The 22,516-nt window shown below is 37.4% G+C and overlaps 1 protein-coding gene and 1 long non-coding RNA gene across 3 annotated transcripts in view; one reads left to right on the forward strand and one right to left on the reverse strand.

Annotated features, from left to right (window-relative positions):
• The window catches only part of sash1a (SAM and SH3 domain containing 1a), a 321,640-nt gene that overhangs the window by 125,641 nt on the left and 173,483 nt on the right, over nt 1-22,516 (reverse strand).
• Nucleotides 8,195-11,449, forward strand: LOC141350339 (uncharacterized). 2 transcript variants are annotated; one of them, XR_012358442.1, is made up of 4 exons: nt 8,195-9,179; nt 9,274-9,335; nt 9,470-9,618; nt 10,983-11,449. It is a non-coding gene; the product is annotated as an uncharacterized lncRNA (long non-coding RNA). The 2 variants fall into 2 exon arrangements; XR_012358441.1 differs by having other exon boundaries at nt 8,195-8,452.

Raw genomic sequence — 22,516 nt, forward strand, 5'->3', positions numbered from 1 at the left:
ATCGATAAGGGTGTCACAATTTCTATTTCAAGTCGAAATTGATCGAAATTAAGTCACAACATCGAAATTCGAATTAAAAAATAGAATCGTTGATGCTGCCACGCCGTCATGATGTCCGGTTGGCTTGCCAAGCGGGAAAAAAACACATGTGTTGGGTGCTGTGAGTCAACCTCCTCTAACCTAGCTAGCTACAGCCAGTCAAATAGCATGGCAGATGCAGGAGACACCACGCAAGCTGCTCTTTACATGGGAAACAAAAAACAGCAAGCGCCTCGTGTGTACAGCAGAACGGTGTCTTTGTCAGGACCGGATGTTTCTCTGAACTGAGATCTGTTCAGAGTTTCACAACAACTTATTTCAGTTGCTTAAGAGTTATGAAAACAGCATTTAAACATGACTAATTGGGGTATAGTCTCACAATCTCGTCTGACGTTATAAAAGCGTGTTTTTAAGGTGCAAAGTACTGAAAGGAATGTTCATCAGTGGAAGTTTCGTTTTATCAGGCATGTGCCATATTTTCCCCTGGCAGCACAACTAACATGGCAGGGCATTTTCGGGTTCAAGGTCAGATATTATATTTAATAAAAGTCTAGCCTAAAAATGGCATAGCGTTTTTTGTGCTTTCAAAAAACCTTTAAAAACCGAGAAACAAAACGAATCTTGAACTTAGAATCGAAAATGTAATCGAATTGAGGATTTGGAGATCGGGACACTCCTAATCATCGAATATGGGGAATTGCATAAATTGACATCCCTAGTTGGTCTAAATTAACTTAGAAAATGTTCACATCTGACCCAGCATTTTGGGTTAAACCAACTCAGCCAGGGAACTACACTGCGACCAAAATGGTCGCATATGCGACCTTTTGAGCTGCCGTTGCGACCGTAATATTTAATGGGTCGCAAATGTGCTACCTAATGTTTTAGACAATATGCTATGATTTACTATGAGCATTTATTAAAACAGAAATGTGGATTTTAAGAATGCGTTTTATAACGTGCTCTGAGCCTTCAATACGTTGGCTTCATTTTGCGTGAAAGCACGTCGTGTCTCTCCCTATGAGTGTGCGTTCGCGTGCTCTCTGTTTCTCAATGAATTTGGTGCGACGCGAAGCAAGCTCAATGTCTTCCATGTTTCTGAACTTGAGCAGAGGTCTTTTTTCATTAAGGACGCGGGACCCGTATGGTTCCGGGTTTATATTTTAAATGGTCAGTCGGGTCCGGTTAGGACCTATACTTTGGGTCCCAAATCTGATAAATATTGTGTGTATAACCCGAGTCGATCGGAAAACAGCCATGAGCGCTACACTGAAAAAAATGATTCATTGAATTTAATAATTTTTTTAAGGTAAGTGGTTGCAATCAATTTATTTAAGCTACATTTAAACAAAAAAGATTATTAACGTAAAATAAAATATAACAACTTTTGTTTAAATGTAGCTTAAATGGATTGATTGCAACCACTTACCTTAAAAAAATTTATTAAATTCAATAAATCATTTTTTTCAGTGTACCGCGCTAAAGCTCGAGTGCAGTTTCAGCGTGCCTCCGGTTTCTATGGCGATGGTTCTTGTTACGACCACGCGCTGCATTTTCTTTCTCACTTTTTTTAATAATCTTATTATTAATAAACCATATCTTTTCTAAAACCATATCCATATTTAAAAAGTTTGCACAGAGATTGTAGCAAAAAAGCAGTGCTAATGTCAAGCCCATTGCACGCAAAGCTTAAGCTGACCCGGGATATAAAAAACGCAAAGCAATGTAAAGTCTGTCATCGGGACAGCAAGTAGACTTTTAAATCTGAAATAATGAGTGGATTAAGCTTTTTTAGTCGGCAAGAGAGAAATAGAAAGATAGAACATAAGCAGTAAAAGTGCCTATCTAATAGAAATTATAACCATCATAACATCAGTCACATTTATAATCTATAGATCTGCACTGTCTATTAATATACTATACATAGTATTGTATTATATTGAGTTTGATAAAAGGGGTCTAATTGCTTCATATATCAGTGCAAAAACAGTAAGTGTTTTTGTGGTGCTTTGACAAACAGTGTCAGCTTTGTTAATGGCAAAGAAAGTTTGGGGTGGTTAGATTCATGAAATATAATGTGAAATTAATATTAATTTTCAATAAATCAGTATTGTATTGTGTTGTGTCACACATTATTACTGTAGTTCTTCGTCACATGTATAGTAGACCACTATTTGTCAGTGGGCAATGACTGGCTACCACCACAAGTAAATTTCAGATCTGTGGGAAACACTGCAACGTTTAAGAAAACAAGGCGGCATATGGTTTAAAAGATGGCAAGTAAAATAAAAAGCATATCTGTATGCAATACAGTTTCATTATTGTTCATTATTATCCAGAGCGCCTTAATATAACTTGAAAAAAATATGTGCGACCAAATCATATTTTGCGCCAGTAACTGAAAATGTTGGTAGCGCAAGTGCCACCAGTGGAAAAGGTTAGTGTAGTTCCCTGTCAGCACACATTTTAAATCCCTCAGTTAGATTTGTCCACTCGTTTTTGCGTTGGAGCAACCCAATTTTTTTTCAGTATGCAGTTGTAAGGTAACAGATAGGTGGCATTCAAATCCAGCACTGCTTGATCTGTTTACACTGTTCTTCACTCATTCTTCCTCATCTGTATTCTCCTCTATGCCCAACCCTTCAGTGGCCTTTTCCAGGGATCAATATGTGAAGCTGGTGGCACTAAAAATCAGCACACATCTACATGAGAAATGTCAGAGAGCTGTTGTCAAAACACACGGATCAGACAGACACACACATTACCCCTTTGCACATCACTGTATTTGACAGACTGAGAGCTGTGGAGGTTTGTGGAGAGGTAAACAGGCCTGTATGAAGAGATGCTGTCTGATTTATTCACTGTATACAGACAGCAAGGGAAGACAGAAAAACCACTGCATATAGCAAACCACAGTGACATCCCTATCATCACAGAGATCATAAACACATGCAGCCTACACACTACACACCCATACATATAGTATAATGCATGTATTTAAACAGAGAAAATGACAGCCACATAAACATTAAGCCACAACACACAGAAACAATTTTGGTTAACAATGTTGATAAGCTCATCAAAGCAAATGTTAGAAATGTTTACTCATACACACAAACCTAATAGTATTAAAAGATCTGTGCTTATGAGAGTAAAAGGGAAAGATATATACTGTATGTTATCTCACACTATGCTATTAATATACTGTCTTCATACAGTTACCACCAGTAATAAAATCATCACACTTTCATAGCTTACATTACTTAAATATTGAATTAACCCTAAAGGTGGTAAATGCAAATAAAACTTTTTAGCCGGACATTTACACATTTGGCAGACACTTCCAATCCAAAGGGATTTAAGGTGCATTACAAGGTATACACTCACCTAAAGGATTATTAGAAACACCTGTTCAATTTCTCATTAACGCAATTATCTAATCAACCAATCACATGGTAGTTGCTTCAATGCATTAAGGGGTGTGGTCCTGGTCAAGACAATCTCCTAAACTACAAACTGAATGTAAGAATAGGAAGGAGAGGTGAGGTAAGCAATTTTGAGCGTGGCATGGTTGTTGGTGCCAGACGGGCCGGTCTGAGTATTTCACAATCTGCTCAGTTACTGGGATTTTCACGCACAACCATTTCTAGGGTTCACAAAGAATGGTGTGAAAAGGGAAAAACATTCAGTATGCGGAAGTCCTGTGGGTTGAAAATGCCTTGTTGATGCTAAAGGTCAGAGGAGAATGGGCCGACTGATTCAAGCTGTTAGAAGAGCAACTTTGACTGAAATAACCACTCGTTACAACCGAGGTTTGCAGCAAAGCATTTGTGAAGCCACAACACGCACAACCTTGAGGCGGATGGGCTACAACAGCAGAAGACCCCACCGGGTACCACTCATCTCCACTACAAATAGGAAAAAGAGGCTACAATTTGCACAAGCTCACAAAAATTGGACAGTTGAAGACTAGAAAAATTTTGCCTGGTCTGATGAGTCTCAATATCTGTTGAGACATTCAGATGGTAGAGCAGAATTTGGCGTAAACAAAATGAGAACATGAATCCATCATGCCTTGTTACCACTGTGCAGGCTGCTGGTGGTGGTGTAATAGTGTGTGGGATGTTTTCTTGGCACACTTTAGGCCCCTTAGTGCCAATTGGGCATCGTTAAAATGCCACGGCCTACCTGAGCATTGTCAAAAACAGTATTAGTATGGTGTTCCTAATAATCCTTTAGGTGAGTGAACATCTAATCAGTAAGGGTGTACCCTGGGTTTGAACCCAAGACCTTTTGTAATATTAATGCAATGCTCTACCGCTGAGCTATAAAAAAGCTGTTTAAATTAAAATTATATTATGTCATATACGTCATCCATTAATTTACATTAACAACCCAATTATATTATAAATCCTGTTGGAAATCTACTACTGGTAAAATGCAAAATATAATAGAAGCTTCTAACAGATTTAGGTCGCAAAATGAACTTGAATTACTAAAATGGGTATTCCAGATCCAAGCAATCCTGCTGGTTTAACAAGGCTTTTCAAGAGAGAGCTATTGAGATCTTGGCAGCCCTTTGAGAAAGGAACGGGCTCTCAGTGAAGATGTCCTTCATTGTCCTCTATTCCTCAACCCAAATACTGCACAATTCTCTCTGCTCCTTTTAATCAAGGTGGTAAAAATACAACTACGATGAGCCGAATTCTCCATTAAGCTTCTTTTGTTTGCTTCTGAATAGTTTTTCCATGTGCTGAATCTATTGTCCCTGTGAAGGCCGATTCACACTGCCAGGAATAGTCAGCCAACCTGGAGAATATTCTCGATCTATATTGTCTAAATTGTGATTGACTTGGTCGTACAGTATCTGGGGTAAATTGTTATGAGCTCAGCTGTACCATTAAGCTATTCAGAGACATTGGTCACGATTATGTATTTGCATGGTGCACAAAAGAGTTGCATGTCTTTCTCCAGTGTGCGAAAAGAGCTACACGTTCTCCATTTATAACCAACATCAGAAGAAACAGCACATATTCACATATTAAGGCAATAATGAATAGAAGACAGCAGACACATGCAGTGAATTAGCACTTTCCACCATCCACATTGCAAATCAACCAAGTTAACCTGGCAACAGACCACCAGCACGTCTGGCTAACGATGCTGAGAAATCAGAGCCGAAAACGATTAGTTATCACACCGTGATTTGCGTTCCAGTGCAAAACCCAACTGGAACCGTTCCTCTCTGTACTCAGAGCCATTCGGCATGATGGTGGAGAGGGAGCTTATCAACGTGGAGAAAGGATACTCTCTGACTATTGGCTCGACTGAGACCAGGTTCCCGCAGTTCCAATTACTGTAAAAGCCAAGGGAGAAAATTAAAGCTTCCGGTCAAACACTCACTGCTTTTCAAGAGGCACCTCTATTGATCTCAGATCGGACTAATTTGTCTGTGAGATTGCAGGACTCAGGGTCAGAGATCAATGATAGAAGCTTAGCTTTTATAGTGAGTATCAGTAAAGTTTAACCTGGACTTATCTTGTATATACCCATACTGTTTCACCTTATGATAGATGCTGGATAGTGCACATACTGTAGGAGCACAGTGCACTTACAGGTTGAATCCTGTCTGTGCCATATGTGACCCGGTCTGTGAAATCCAGGCTAAAGTCTTATAATCTAATTATGAGATTAAAAGCATCAAAGTAGGATTTCAGTCATTGATTTCATATTGATTTCTATCTTTGACATGGCCTTACTTAGTCAATATTAAATATAGCAAAGTTATTTTCACAGAATGTTCTTTACATTATGTAGGATGATTTAATGTACCGCAAAAAAAAACATCTGGGTTTTCACAGGCACGATCACAAATTTATATTTATTCTCTGCTATTTTCGCAGAATCTCATGCGTGTAACCGTGCCATAATTGCAAAGTATTTATCCTGCCAAAATAAACCTAAACGCAACAGTAAGCAAATGAGGTTAAACCCAAAGCTTTCGCCTTGTTAGAATTCCGACAGTGATGTGCACTTCATTGGTCACAATGATAAGTCAACAGAGAAGCTTCATGCATATTCTAATGCTGAGACCTCTCTCACCCTTCACTGAGTCACTGCAATGAGAATAATGTCTGCTTAAATCCCACAAGAAAGATGACGAAAGAGGAAGACAAGCATGAGGCAACGACACAGAAAGAAGCATACAGTAAAAACCTCTAACAAATTTATTGCAGTTTCTAAAATGCATTGTGAATTGTACAGTCTGCTAAGCAACAATCGTAAAACGGTGTAGAAAGAAAACAGTGTGCAGCTTTAATAAGGTAAAGCAGGTAATTCTAGATGAAATTTCTGAATCTTTTACGAAATTTATATTGCATGCCCACACTTGAAAATCACACCCACATGTGTTTGCTAAGCATTGTTGCCAATGATGAAATTTAAGGGACACTCCACTTTTTTTCCAGCTCCCCTATTTGATTCTTACCATGTTGGAATCCATTCAGCTGATCTCCAGGTCTGCGCTACTACTTTTAGCATAGCTTAGCATAATCTATTGAATCTGATTAGACCATTAGCATTGCACTAAAAAATAACCAAATAGTTTTTATATTTTTTCCTACTTAAAACTTGACTCTTCTGTAGCTACATTGTGTACTAAGGCCGATGGAAAATTAAAAGTTGATTAATTAAAAGTACGCAATGATATTACATAGTGCCTGAAAATGCCCTGCTACTAAGATAAGGGGACTACTATTGCTGCGTAATATCATTGCGCCTCTTGCAGCCATGTTAAGGAAGCAAAGTCCTTGATTATGATGCCGGAATGAGAGTATAATTCCTAAACATATCTGCCTAGAAAATCGCAACTTTAATTTTCTGTTGGTCTTAGTACACAATGTAACTACAGAAGAGTCAAGTTATAAATAGGAAAAATATCGAAACTCTTTGTTATTTTTGAGCGTGATGCTACTGTATGGTCTAATCAGATTCAATAGATTATGCTAAGCTATGCTAAAAGTGCTAGCGCCAGACGTGGAGATCAGCTGAATGGATTCCAAAACTGTAAAACTCAAATGTTTATCTCTATGGGAGCTGGAAAATGAGCATATTTCCAAAAAAGTGGAGTGTCCCTTTAAATGCTGTGACTAGTAACATGATTTTGGAAATATAGTGTCAGGAAATTAAAATATTTGAACTTTTCGAAGATATTCAAACAGGTCATAATACCTCTTCAAAAGTCCGTTGCTGTTTTTGGTACACATCACAAGTCTAAATGCCGAAGTATGGTCTACTTTTTACGAGTACAGTGGACTTGACACAATTTTCTTCACCAGAAGAGTGCATGCGTACTGTACACGCACCGCCAGATTTTTAATAAACCCAGTACATTGTATGTGTAGGTCGCACATGCGTGTACATGAGTATGCAATATGTAGCCCGGGAGAGGCATTGCATTTTGTTGCAATATGCATGCGTTGAATGTCTGTGTACACGGACGAGTCAAACAAACAATACTTTGCAATTCTGTGCATTAGACCGCAAATTTTACATTTTCTAAGATACAGTGAATGCCATATCCCTGTTCATGCTCTGAATTGTCATCATTGCAAGACACTTTTACTGTCTTTTGTATGGCTGTACATGAAAAAGCAAAGCTCGGTAGATCTTGGTAGAGATGTCTCAATTGGTAAAGAAGCCTGTCTCCAGCATTCACACACTCATGTCATGAGCGAGCTGTACAGTATTTGATCTAAATAAATTTCTAGTAAGCTGTTGTTCAGGCTCCATACAGCCGTCAAACTCTAAGAACAAAAGGGATGCCACTGAAAGGTTTTACACTGGCACAATCCTTATACCTGCTTCCCACACGCACGCACGCACGCACGCACGCACGCACGCACGCACGCACGCACGCACGCACGCACGCACGCACGCACGCACGCACGCACGCACGCACGCACACACACACACACACACACACACACACACACACACACACACACACACACACACACACACACACACACACACACACACACTTTAATAACAAAGCACCATTCAAACAGGCTTGGCTGCAAGAGCAGCTACTTCCATTCTGAATCCAGACAGGAGATATCTGATACACTGTAACAAATTTCTGTAATTTCTACAGCAAAATTTTACAGTTACTTCTTGTTCTGTCATTTTACAAAGTTTAGCTGTACATTGCAATGCATTGTGGGTCAAAAAACTATTACAGAAGTTGACAGCTTTTCCCCCACAATAAATTACAGGTATATTTGCGCTTGCCTGTAAATGATGCAGTATTACAGTTATTCACTGTTGAATGCGTTGCACGAGGCAGCTTGACGCCATTTTATGTCGGATTGCAGAGGAGCAGGGACATTGCCACGTCACTCATCCACAATATGTAAGTATACTATTATAAATAGCTATTATAATTGTTAATGTTGGTTGAAATAAAGTTTACCGTGTATCAGTCAAGCCCCACAATAAAGTTAATAAAGAAATTTTGAACAAGCAATCCCAGGTGAAGCAGTTTAGTGGTTAAAATAAAGTAAATGGTATAACTTTCATGTTAACCCTTTTCATATTTATACTGGACTTCAATGTATGTGCCTTAACGTCACTCAGGCATGCAAACAGGGTGCGTGCATGCGCGTATGTGCACGTCCACATTGATGCATAGGTCTTATACATGCATACATATATTTTTAAATATTAAAATATTGATAGGATGAGATAGAGAGTTTTTAACAAACGTGCGTGTTAGGCGCCAAATTCTTTCTCCGCCGGTGGCAGCGTCAAGCAATGCTTAGCAACGAAAGAAGATCCGAAGCGCCCACGCGATTTGAAGAGGAGAAAAGCGGCGCGGTCACGTTTTCCGCGTGGTTTCAGACGCGACATGTAAAGTAAATGTAAAGCAACTGTGCGTATGTGTTGGCCATTCCGGTGGCTGCTCGAGCCGAGCCCCGGAGGACCCAGGGGATCAGGGCATATCTGCGTGTTTATTGTAGGACTTCCACTCATAAAACAACAAGTGAGAAACATTTTTGGGGTTATAATGTTTCCACCTGCGCTGAAAACGCGTTCTGATGGTGTACTGGTAGCGCAGATTGATATTTTTTCGCAACAATGTATGATCAACAAAGAATAATAGTCAAGCTTTCAAAAATGATATTGCTATAAAAAATTACTGTACATTTGAATCTATTTTTCTTTGTCTTTTAGGTGTTGGCAACAGCAACAGACGTTGAAAAAAGACTACAGTTTCCTGACTCTAATTGTCTTAGGTAGTCTATTTTTTGTAATGAGTTGTAAAGCATTGCAAAGACGGGCTATGAAGGACACAAATTAGTTTAATGTGGATATGTTTATGTGGAAAGCAACAGATTTTTTTGCATGTAAACCATTTGTTTATGCTTAGGTGAATCAGCGTTTGGATGCTGAGCATCGGGTGGTTGTGCCTCCACATCCCAACTTCGTGGCTGGAATGGCAGCTTTGTTTTAAGGCTACCACAACTTCAATCTTGTGTAACAGGAGCAAGCATCTTGCACACTGGAGTTCATTCAAAGGTAACTATGTGCTTGAAGTACAATGCAGTTTATCATTATTTTGTAAAGTGTGCTATTATGAGTAACAGAGATTTTATTTTGCTTTAAGTGTGCTTACAGGAAATCCCTTTAACATGATTTTTTTAGTTGATAAATTGGGTTAAGTTATTTACCCAAATGCTTTATATCATTGCAGAACAAATTCATTGTAACATTCAAACATTGACCATAAAGATTTATTTGATTATATATTTTGAAAAGTAGTTCTGCATTGGGGTAACTGAGCATTTAGATAAATAAACTGCAAACTTGCTTTGTTTTTTTATGGCATTCACAAGAAATCCCAGATGAACATAAATTTTACAGTTATGCATAATTTCATATGCCCACCCAGGCCTCACCCTTCCCACTATGGCAGTGATGCTCAAGGCAAACACACAAAAAAGGATCTGTATGCATATACTGCATACACACACCCACATACATATACTGATACATAAACATATCTTACAAATCTACCTAGATGTTTTTTAACAAAAAAAAGAGATTTGCATGATCTTTGACAATCAGTCATTTATTCATGGTTTTATTGGGGTATGAATGAGACTTTGTTATGAAAACCATAGGATTCGGAGTCATAGGATTAGTTCTTTTGGAGTTTTTTCACAAGTCTGTAGGCCTACATGTTATCAACTGTAGTGATGTAGTTGCATGGACATAGCCCTGTACTATGAGTCCTTTAATTGTAGATCTTTGGATGGACCAGCCCAACAACAGCAAACTTAGACAACCAAAGAACATTTTACCAAAGACATGTCTTGTGTTCCTCAACAGAATACATTTATTTTCCTGCTTTAGGGTGCCCTCTGACCACTCCCTACACTGGAACAATTTTGTTCATTACAGACTGACAGTATAACTACGTAGTGGAGCCTCGCATCTACGTATCTAGAATGTTTTTCAAGTCTGAAAGCACTATAAAGTGGTTTGTTTTATGTTTTGTTGTCCTTTGAAGCAGGGGATAGTCGGGAAATTTTCAACCAGAGGACCTGCTGCTTGAGGTTATGTTAATGCAACTAACCTAACCATAACTCATGCAATTTTGTGACTAGAAATCCAAATCATCCCTTCAACTGCTATGATTCTATATTTCACTATAGTCATTGCATTGGAGAGCCACTTCCTGGTTTAGCTTGCCTGGACAGCACAACTGAAATTAAATGAATAATAATTACCCGCTGAATTTTTCTGTTGCAGTTTTTCTGTACTTAAGCTGAAAATGGCAAATCAGCTTGATTTGCACAGTCTGATGTATTTTGCACTCTCTTAGAGCAGTTAAGGTACTTTTTCATAAAGTTTATTTTCATGTGATTTTGTGATTTCAGATGCTTCATTGGACTGAACCCCTCCAGTGGGACCAAGAAGAGGGAAGGTACAGGAGAAAAAGAAGAACTGCATTAACCCTCACGTCTCCTCTCTTCTTAAGCGGCTGATAGATTTTGAATGGCTTCAATTGTAAGTCTCAAGCGACTTCCTCGCAATATGAATGGACATTGTTCTAAATGTTTTCTGAATTTCACTGAATATTAAGAAAATGAATAGAATATGCTGTTAAGAAAAAGACATTCTGAAAATGTACAGTATTGTAACACTGTATTTTGTTTTAATAATAAAATTTCATGATTTTGCATCTTGGACTATGGTTTTATTTAACAGTTGAAGAGAATCTTATCCAATGATGTTTGGATTTAAAGCAAGCCTGGTCTTATTTAAAACACTTTACAATAGGCATCAGCAAAGATTAACTATTTATTTTTTACAACAACACAATGTATTGTAAAATATTTACAGATTTTTGCTGGCAACTTGAGTTGGCAACAAAAAGATGTAATTATTTCAAAACACATTATGTTATTGTAAAAAAGATTCTACAATAACATATTGTATTGTGAGGAATTTACAGATATTACCTGGCAACTCTAGTTGCCAGGTAATATCTGTAATTTGAAAAGAAAACAAGATAATGTTGTAAACTAAATTACAATAAAGTAGTGTTTTAATATAAAAACCTAATACTTTGCTGTAATTTATGTACAACAATAACCTGTAAACGAAATCCAGTATTATACTGTAATTCATTTTTACAGTTATTAAAAGCAAATTCACAAAACTTTACAAGATTTTACTGGCAACTTTTTTGCAAGGTACTTACTGTAAAATCTACAGGCAAATTTGTTACAGTGTACTTTCATGGCTGACATTTCACTGTCAGTGTCAAATCTAAAGTTAAATCAGATTGTTGGACATGTAATGCTGCACCTTTTTAAATCCTCACACAAGATTAAATATGCATGCTTACATTACACAGTCAAAAGTATTCATTACGGCTTCCATGTCGGATTTTGATACTGCACAACTATATTAAAAAAAAAAACGCAAACCCCAATCCAAACAAATACATTTTCATTTCATAAAATAAAGAAAAACATCCTGCATGCCAATCTTTCTAATGTGCATTCCCCAACCACAAGAATAAGTGGCTGTTTATTGTATCTTAATGCTTTTGACCTTGTGTCTCTTTCAGCACAATATATTTCAGCAAATCAGTACTCAGTAATGTTTTTACATTAAACTGCATTTAATTAGAGAGAAACTCCCAGGAGAATCATCCTCTGTGCATAAACCTGCTGCTAATTCATATTTAATAAAAAAAAAAAAAAAAACTATGACACTTTCCTAATGGGTTTTTTAAATTAAAATCTTTGGATTCATGATATTATTACAAAAATAGTCCAGCACAAATTTAATTGATTGCATTTAAAATGCATATATATGTATACGTCGTTTACGCATATGGTGGACAAATTAATTAAAGGCGGAGTCCACGATGTTTGAAAGCCAATGTTGATATTTGAAATCACCCAAACAAACACGCCCCTACCCCAATAGAATCTGGACCTTCTTATGATAGACCCGCCCCACACATACGCAACCCAGCATTTGATTTGATTTGATTGGCTATAAGTGTGTTTTGGTAGTCGGCCCGTCTCCTTTTCCAACGCGTTTTTCAAACATCGTGGACTCCGCCTTTAAATTTAACTGTAATTTCCATGGTGAGTTTTTGGTAAGAAGTATCACATGACCGTATTAGATGCTAACAGAGCAACATGGGAAACTCCATTAACATTTCTAAACCTACCATATAAACATCAATTAGGTTGTCTGGTCTCATTTTCCCTCAACCAAATGATGAGCTTGAATCAGCAATTTGAAAAATGCAAGAGGTTCTTCTTGGCCTCTGCCAAACCCAAGAGGCATCCACATATAAAGATGATGCTCATGAATAATGAATCATCCTAAATGAATAATCACTATCACATAATGAGCACAGATAAATATTCATTATCTCCGTAAGAGCAGGAACTGCTTGGAGACTTGCATTGGTTTCTCAGGGGTTGTCGTGTCAAAACACCAACATCAAAGTGAAAGTTTAATAGAAAGAAAAAGTCCTAAAGTATAGCATGACTATACCACTGCATGGTTTAATAGTTAATCCATATTTTTCCTGTTTTTATTACCTTGTAAATCTTCCTCTACTGTATGTAGGACTATTCCACTGTGACTGACCCATTAATCTGCTATTGCAGAAATAGAATGATGCCCATTTAAAATTAGTACTCTATGTCTTAAAGGACAAGTTCGGTATTTTACACTTAAAGCCCTGTTTTCAGATTGTTTATGATGAAATAGAACGGTTTTGACTGAAATTTCGACATATGCGGCTGCCCAGAGAATTTTTGGGTGTTTGTGTTTCAGCTCCTACCTTTACAATGGGTTTAATGGTGCACTGGAACAATCCTTCCTAAAATGCATTAAACTTTCGTTTACAAAGACGTGAAACTCACTGAGTGGTCAGGCGTGTTCACTGGTATGCTCACACAAAAATCGCTGCAAAATACGCATTCCAACAGGTTTTATCGTAGTTTTTGCCAACTCCATTGACTTGTATTAGTTGTGCTGTGAGGTACGGTATTACTCCGCGCCGGGAACTTTGTTTCTATTCTTGCAATTGGCAATGGCGGATTAGCGCCACCAACTGGGCTGGAGTGTCTATTATTCAAGCTCTAAGCGGAAGAATGTACGGGTGTGGGGCGTTTGGAAAAATAGGTCTACAAGTTCACAACGAATGCTAAAACAGCTGTTGGAAAGCATCTTTTAACGCGATTTTTGTGTGAGCATATCATTGAACACCCCTGACCACTCGATAAGTTTCACGTCTTTGTAAACGAAAGTTTAATGCATTTTAGAAAGGATTGTTCCAGTGCACCATTAAACCCATTGTGAAGGTAGGAGCTGAAACACAAACACCCAAAAATTCTCGGGGCAGCCGCAAATGTCGAAATTTCAGTCAAAACCGTTCTATTTCATCATAAACAATCTGAAAACAGGGCTTTAAGTGTAAAATACCGAACTTGTCCTTTAAAAGAAAGAAAGATTTATATGACAGTGATGTTGGGCATGTTAATAATTACTTCTCAGTGAGGCTAAAAAGATTTAATGGCCAACAGGTCAACTGGTTTGCATAATTTTATTTATTAAAATCGAAAATATCAATTAAACTTGTACAGACAATGTTTCTTCCCTATGTGGTCTCAGCCATATGCGTTTTAAAATTAAGGGGCGTTGCAATTCACAATCTCACCACTTGATGCCGCTAAAATTTACACACACCACCTTTAAATCTCCAGAGATGTATTTATTCTCAGTGTAAAAAACCTTTAAGAATATTAAGTTATCTGTAACAGAAAAAAGTGATGCAGAAATAGGATTAGAAATACGATCAGAATTGATTTTATTTTATTTATTTTATTTTTATTCGGGACAGTGCACATTAAAGGTGCAGTGTGTAACTTTTAGTGGCATCTAGTGGTGAGAATGCGAATTGCAACCAATGGCTCAGTCTACTGCCCAACCCTCGCTTTTGAAATGCATAAGAAGCGATAGCCACCACCGGACAAACATTTCATCGTCGGAGACAGCTTAGTAAAAAAGTTTGTCCGTTAAGGGCTTCTGTAGAAACATGGCGGCACATGGAGACTTCCATGTAAGGGGACCCTCGGTGTATGTAGATAAAAATGTCTCATTCTAAGGTTATAGAAACAAAACGGTTCATTTTAAAAGTCTTTATACACCCCTGATAATATAGTTTTGTATATTATTTTGCATTTCTGTCAGGAGATCCTTCTAAAAATTACACTCTGCACCTTTAATGAAGAATCTAACATTACTATACTGACTGTAAATGAGCCAGGTTACAGCATAAATGCAAATTTTCACCTGTAGTCCCACAGCAGGAAAACAACAATATACAAAATAGTGCAACACGACAGAATATAACAATATACAATATTAGGATTAGAATTAGGATTGTCAATCTTTGCCAAAATGGTGAATTGACAAAATGCATTTCTAAATGAAAACATATCAAAAACACAAGAAATCTATTTAAATCAAAGTGTAAAATGTTTTCAAAATCAGCATTATAGATTTTTAATAAATGTGAGTTGCACTTTATAATTTAATTCTATAAGCTTTAATCATAAACTAAACCTGTGTCTTCCTTTAATCTACTTAATTTCCTGTTGTCCTATGCCTTCTTTTGAAATGGGAGAGAATGATAGATAGAAACAGCTTAAAGCGTTAAGTAGTTGGAAAGGTTAATTAAAATTAGGTCCATTCCTGGAATAAAGCCAAGCCTGAAGGAAGAACCTCTCGTCACTTCAAAACAAAAGAGATTATTGAAAAAACAGGAGGAAAAGTTCTGCTTATCCCTCCTTTCTCCCTGGAGGCGTCTTTAATTATTTTCATCAATCCTTCTAAATCCTCTAGTGATTTGTGCCTCCTGACATCATGTAAAATGGATGAGAGCAGTTTAGGTGGCATGCTAAGCACTTATTCAGTTTCCACAAGAAAATCACATTCACGTCAAATGATGATTTATAACAGATGAGGGGTGCTTGAAAACAAGCTAAGGGGATTGTTGTGCTACACAGGTTTTTAAATGTCTGAGCAGGTCTCAAGTTTGCAAGTCACCAATTGAATTAACCTAAATAAGAGATTTGAAATTACTTTGCCTGTGTGTATGTAGAACTGAAGATGAATACTGCAAAGCTAAAGCATTATTACCTTAACTTAATGTAGTCACAATAAATGTCACAATAATGTCATATATTTAGTTTGATTTTGCAGTTGTATTTATATCATTGTTGTGCACATTTTGAACCTAAACTACAAAAAAGAATATGCTATGCTATGCTAATTATGCTGATTAAAGGCACAATATGTAACATTTTGCATTAAAATATCCAAAAACGACTATATTTTTTTCACGTGTACTTACATTATCTCAAATGCTTTCAACAATGTTTGAATCCAGTTTTAAAAAGCATTCTGCCGAAGTTCATTGGGTCACTTGTCAATGGTGTTATGTCCTGAGTTATTCTCAGTTTCTGCTGCCAAAGAAACCATACGTTTGTTTGACCAAAGATATTTAATATTAACAAGATGCTTTTCTGGTAATGATATGAATGAGGAGATCGCGCTCTTATTAATGGCCACTCTAGTCTCGCCTCCCAATTATTTTAGTCCCACAATTAATCAATCTGAATTTCTTGGGAGAGAAACTTGCACATGCGTATAATCGACAGGTCTTGTTTGTCTTATTTGCAATGCTTCCAGGTCTTGTTCAGAACATTGTGGCGGAGTGATGCAACTTCCTTAAAAGAACTTTGGTTTGACACTGCACAGACATCATAATATTGCAAAAGTGATTTGAAAGCAGTACTTTTATGCCTACACAAATTACATATGTGGCTTTAAAATATGTCAATTTGTGAATATAGCATAAAAGAAATGCCCTTGAGGTTTCGCACCCTCATTAACTCTTCCCGCCAGTGTTTTTTAAAAAAGTTGCCAGCCAGCGGCAGTATTTTTTATTATTTTTACAAAAGTTTAATGCGTTCCAGAAAATGTTCTTCTTTAACTCTTTCCCCGCTATTGACGAGTTATCTCTGCAATCCGCAATACCGCTATTATCCATCAGGTGGCGAACGTCCGCACTTTATAAAACCCGGACGTTCCACTCAATTGGCCAGCAGCGTGTGCGAGACATCTAGCCTTTATGCATATCTATGGCTGCATGTCCGTCTAAGTTTTGAGGATCATTATGCATCTGGGGCCGGTTGCACCAGCTGTGCGTAAGTTACAACGTAGCTTAGTTACGACGTAAATAGGCACTAAGTTACAACTTACGCACTACTAAATGTTTTTGCGTTGCACCATTAAACTTAGTTTAAACGTAACAATACGTTGTAACTAAATATTTACGGAAGCCTCTGTCCATGAATAACGATTGGAATAAGATGTCAGACAGATTAGATTACATCGATGAGCTCGTATAAATTATGAAGAGCCGCAAGTTCGTCAACGACTTTTCAAGATCTGATTAATTTTCTGTGTATCCATCAATTAAAATAAGATTTAAAATTTCTTCCTGTTTATTTTCTCCTCCATGTGTGGGATAGAGCTTTTAAATTAAAAGTGTAATGTTTTGAGTTCGATAACGTTTGCTTTAACGTCTTTTTTAACTTTCAGTTTAGGCGAGTCAACAAATTACGTACTGTTCAGACTATTTCCTGTTTACCCATTATACACTCTAAAAAACAAACGGTGCCATACAGCACCAAAACAGCCGCCCCGGATCGCAACGACAGAAGAACCACCCCTAGTGCCACACAGCACCGGTGAAGAACCAGTGAAGCACCCGTGCAGAACCATATGGTGCCACGCAGAACCATATGTGGTGCCACATGGCCCCTATATGGTTCCACACTGGTGCTTCACTGGTGCTTCACTGGTGCTTCACTGGTTCTTCACCGGTGCTATATGGCACTAAAATGGTTCTTCTATCGTTACGATCCAAAGCAATTGTTTTGGTTCTATATAGCACCGTTTGTTTTTTTAGAGTGCTAAGGCTTGTGATTGGGTTAAGAAAAATAGACGTCATTCTATGCGACAACGCATTACTTTACGGAGAGCTTACGACCTACTAGCTACGTTCTGCCTTAAGAACAAATGGTGCAACCGAATAAAGTACAGAGTTAGTTATAAACTAGCTAGTAGTTACTAAGCCTCTAGTTTGGACTTTACGTCCCAGTTTAAGTATGAACTTACGAACGACTGGTGCAACCCTACCCTGATATCTATCAAAACTCTTTTACAAAAATTGAATTATCTCAGCTTTTGCTCAAAATTTTGTGTTTTTAAAGAAACCTAACCATATTTGAGAGGTGATAAAAAGAGAACTAATGAAGGTAGGATGAAAAATATTTTTTTTTGTTTGAAAGCAGAGGGTCTGTTCTTTCATTTAATATATTGTATGTTTATATATACACTGAAAAAAATGATTCATTGAATTTAATCAATTTTTTTAAGGTAAGTGGTTGCAATCAATTTATTTAAGCTACATTTAAACAAAAAAGATTAGTAAAGTAAAATAAAATATAAAAAATGTAGCTTAAATAAATTGATTGCAACCACTTACCTTAAAAAATTGATTAAATTCAATGGATCATTTTTTTCAGTGTAGGGCATTTTCTGGAGGCATTAAACTTTTGTGAAAATCATGAAAAATACTGGTGGTGAAAGAGTTAAATATATAAACATACAATATATCAAATAAAAGAACAGCCCATCTGCTTTCAAACAAAAATATGTTTTATCCTGACTTAATTTGTTTTCTTTTTATCGCCTTTCAAATATGGAGAGGTTTTTAAAAATACCACATTTTTAACGAAAAGCTGAGATAATTGCGTTTTTGTAAAGGACTTTTGATAGAGATCAGATTTAGAGCGATCATCAAAACATACACGGAGTTTGCCCTGGGAATGCTTCCAGGTTTTATAAGTTGGGTAAGAGCACCACCTGGTGGATAATAACAGAAATATGGATTGCCGGAAAAACTTGTCATTGGCAGGGAAGCATTTCTCTTAATTGTCGAGTTAACTTGCAAATGGCGGGGAAAGAGTTAAAATGCAGTCTACAAACCACAGACTAAAGTGAGACTCACACCCAATGAATACATAACTTGGGACAGCATATTAATTTGCTAATGCACAGGCACTAATCCAGTTTAATCTGAAAACTATTGTATTTCAGAACAAAACAACAGGACTAATTCCATATCTAATCCTGATAGAAAACAAAAGCAGCACAACCTACAGCAGATCTGAAAACATACACTGCAATACAGTACAGCTACTCTATACATTCCAAACAATAGAGGACATTGACAGACTGTCAGCCAGTTGTCTATGCTGGGCATACAGTAATAACCATTGAGGGCAAGAATATATAGTATGTGCGTTGTATTATTACTGTAGCACAGAAGCATATCAGCCTCATCTGTCTATTTGGTAATGACTATGAGTGTCAGATGGAGGAACACATTTGGTCTGTAATGGTCTGTGGCTGTGCTCTCCTGTAAAGACAGGACTAAAGAGAGACACATTAATCAGTCGGTGGAGTGATAATGAGTTCATGTAAAGCATATCGAAAGCAGTATGGGGTTCCTTCAAAATGAAGTGAAGAACAGTCTGGATCTCCAGATCTCTCATTCTGATCAATAATTAAGCAACAGACATCCACTAATGAGAACCTGGCACTATTTAAGAAATAACATGTCAGCTTGGGTATGATTGTGCTCAGATTGCTCACACCAAATGCGAAACGAAAATGGGAAACAAAGAGGCAACGAAGGTCTACTCATAACAAAATGAAGCAGAAATTCACCACTTGAGGAGGTGCTGATCGACCTGTGCACCCTAAGCTGGTCTGTCATGGGGCTTTAACAGATGAGAAACGAAAAACAGTGTTCAGCACCTGGTGTGAATAGGTGAACGGAAATCAATTGCTTCGATTTATCTTGGTCACAGTAAATATTCAGTCTTGCCGTGAACAGGCTTTCATACCATTTGATTAAAGTAAAACCTCTCAGTTTGAACCGCAACTTTAATCACGCTCTATTTGAAAAGCCCTCCTTTTCTCTGTCACCCTCCTATTCATGCATTTTGCTTTGAAGCTTGACAGTTTTTGTCTTTATAATTTTCACTTTAATGGTTGAATTCCTTTTGAAGTCTCCTAAAATCCTGCTCCAGTCCAAGGACAAAATATTAAAAATATCTCTATAGATGACTTCAAACTTCAAAACATACTAATGCATAAGCAAAATAGGTCACATTCAGTGAGGACTAATAATAAACATAAGTACTATATTTTCCGGACTATAAGCTGCACCAGAGTATACGGCGCATCATTCAAAAATGCGTCATTAAGACAAAATAACATATATAAGTCACGTATAGTCACAGTGGACTATACGTCGCGTTAATTTAGAAAATTATTTCACAAAATCCAAGCTGAAGAACAGACATTTAATATGGAAAGGTAAGTTATTCAAATTAACAATAGCAGACAGAACAGCAGGCTGAATAGATGTCTGTACGTTAAAGTATTATTATCAGTTATTTAAAGGGGAGGTTTAATGCTATTTATTACACGGCTCTCTGGAATGCTTGATTCTGATTGGTCAGTTGAGACATTTGCAGGTTCGTTCTTTTCAAATAATAACCGCTCCAAAGTAAAAACGCATAGCCGGTACTACTTGTATGTTTTAAATCCCTCCGCGCCAACAAAGATTACTGTTTGGCGCCATCTTGTGACAAACACTGGACAACCACAATTAAGAATGGAAAAAGTTTGACATTCATTTTAACATGTACGGAAAAAACTAAACATTTAAACAGTGGATAGAAGAACGAACAATGAGAAGACACAGAGAGCTTACTGAGACTCAAACAGAATGGGCATTAAAACTTCTCAAAGACTGGCTACATGAGAAAAAAATGGAGACAGACAAGTATGAAGCAGAGGATCTTAATAAGGTATTACGATCATTTTATGCATCTGTGCAAAGTTTCGTGGAAGGATAAAAATGTTAATTTAAAACAAATATGCCAATAAAATGTTTCAAATTCATATTCATGTCCAGTTTTTCTCTTATGTGGCAAGTAGCCGTGTAATAAGCGGGATAATGTAGAGGCAGCCGGTAGTTATCGGGTAAATAAGCCCCTTCAGTGTGATACAAGACCCTCCGCTTCGCGTCGGGTCCTGATCACACTGTCGGGGCTTATTTCCCGATAACTACCGGCTGCCTCTACATTATCCCTTACTTCATGCATTCTGACTTATTCACACAGTTTAAGAGTTGTAGTCCTCGTGCTAAACATAAGCAAAGTGTCAAAAAAGCAGTTGAACTTGTAACAAAGTATTTCTGAGCCAAACTCACACCTCCTTTTTCCTACAAGTTTCGGAAAGTTTTTTTCAAATGGGGGTATCCGTTACGACTGATTGACCCCATATTCCTTTTATGGGCCTTTACCCCCAGAAAAGCATGCCTGCCCTTCACGTCAAGTGAGAGCGAGAACGCGCATTAGAATTGCTCTGTCGAGTAGAAGTCACCGGTATCACTGCACACCACGCGACAACTTTGTTTTAGCAGGATAGTTCGACATAAGAAGTGTGTTTTTGGATGTAAGGAGAAGAAAACCTTATTTAGCTTTCCCTGTCTTAAGACAACAGTGGATGCAGTTAGTTTTTCCCGGACAGCAACGTAAATGCGAATGAGTTTGTTTGTTACCCAGTGGCATTTCGGAGAGGACTGCTTTACAAACAAGGCTCAGTTTGACGCCGGATTCTCCACTTTTTTACAACTATTGGAGCGGTCAAAACTTTAAAAGACCCCGTTTAGAAGTCACAACCATAGGCGTAAGTAATTCAAAATCTCACGTGTTTTGTTTGCAATCGCGCATACGTGCATGTAATGTAAACAACACCAACAACATCACTTTGTACTGCATTTACAACATTTACACCTTTTAAAATGGGCAAATGCAGTAAAAACTGGATTATGTTGCTTTTTTATTAAAATAGCAGATAAACAAGCAAGGATTTATTATCTGATAGAGACGTCCTGCTGTAATCGTTGCTGCTATTGTTCCTGTTCATCCATTACTGACTAAGTATCCGATTCTGGATCATATTTATAATATAAGGCTGGTTATTCATAAAAAAAAGTTTTTTTAAAGTTTGATTTCCATCTGTGTCGGCTGTAAATACAAAAGTAGTATCCGAAGCTGCGCGTACTCGTAACTCTTCAGCTCTGCCTACCGCACGCCTTCAAGTGTTCGACCTTTAACGCAAAAAATCGGAAAGGCTGTTTTTTCTTTTATAAATCTGACTAAACGAAAGACTCTTTGGACATATGAATGATGAAATACTACTATATATATAAGCAAGATTAACATTAGATTGGCAAAAATGTCTTGTGTTATGTCAGCTTTAAACAATAAACCATAGCATACAGAACTTACCTGGAAGGTTGAATAGGCTAAATTAACCTAACAAGCCAACTAGCGTAAAGTTCGCAGACTCGTCATTCCGCATCACTGAATCCATTGAATTACATAAATCCAAAGCAGCATATAGCGGACTCTTGCGGCTGTAGACGGTAAAGATGTTATTTTGCCTCATAAATGTCAAAATTAATTCATACTGACGCACCAGACTAGACGCAGCACCAGCCAACTTATGAAAAAAACGCGGCTTATAGTCCGAAAAATATGGTACACAAACATAATTCTTATGTTAAAGGATAATTCCGGGATTTAACACTTTGAGTCTCATTTCTGGTTTGTTTTGGATGAACTACAGTGATGGACACAGAAATTTTGACAATGGGTCGTGTCTTGACTTTTCGACTCATTTAGAAGCGTCTCTTGACTGCTTCAGAATGGAAGTCAAT

Source organism: Misgurnus anguillicaudatus, chromosome 18, assembly GCF_027580225.2.
Source record: "Misgurnus anguillicaudatus chromosome 18, ASM2758022v2, whole genome shotgun sequence".
Taxonomy (NCBI): domain Eukaryota; kingdom Metazoa; phylum Chordata; class Actinopteri; order Cypriniformes; family Cobitidae; genus Misgurnus; species Misgurnus anguillicaudatus.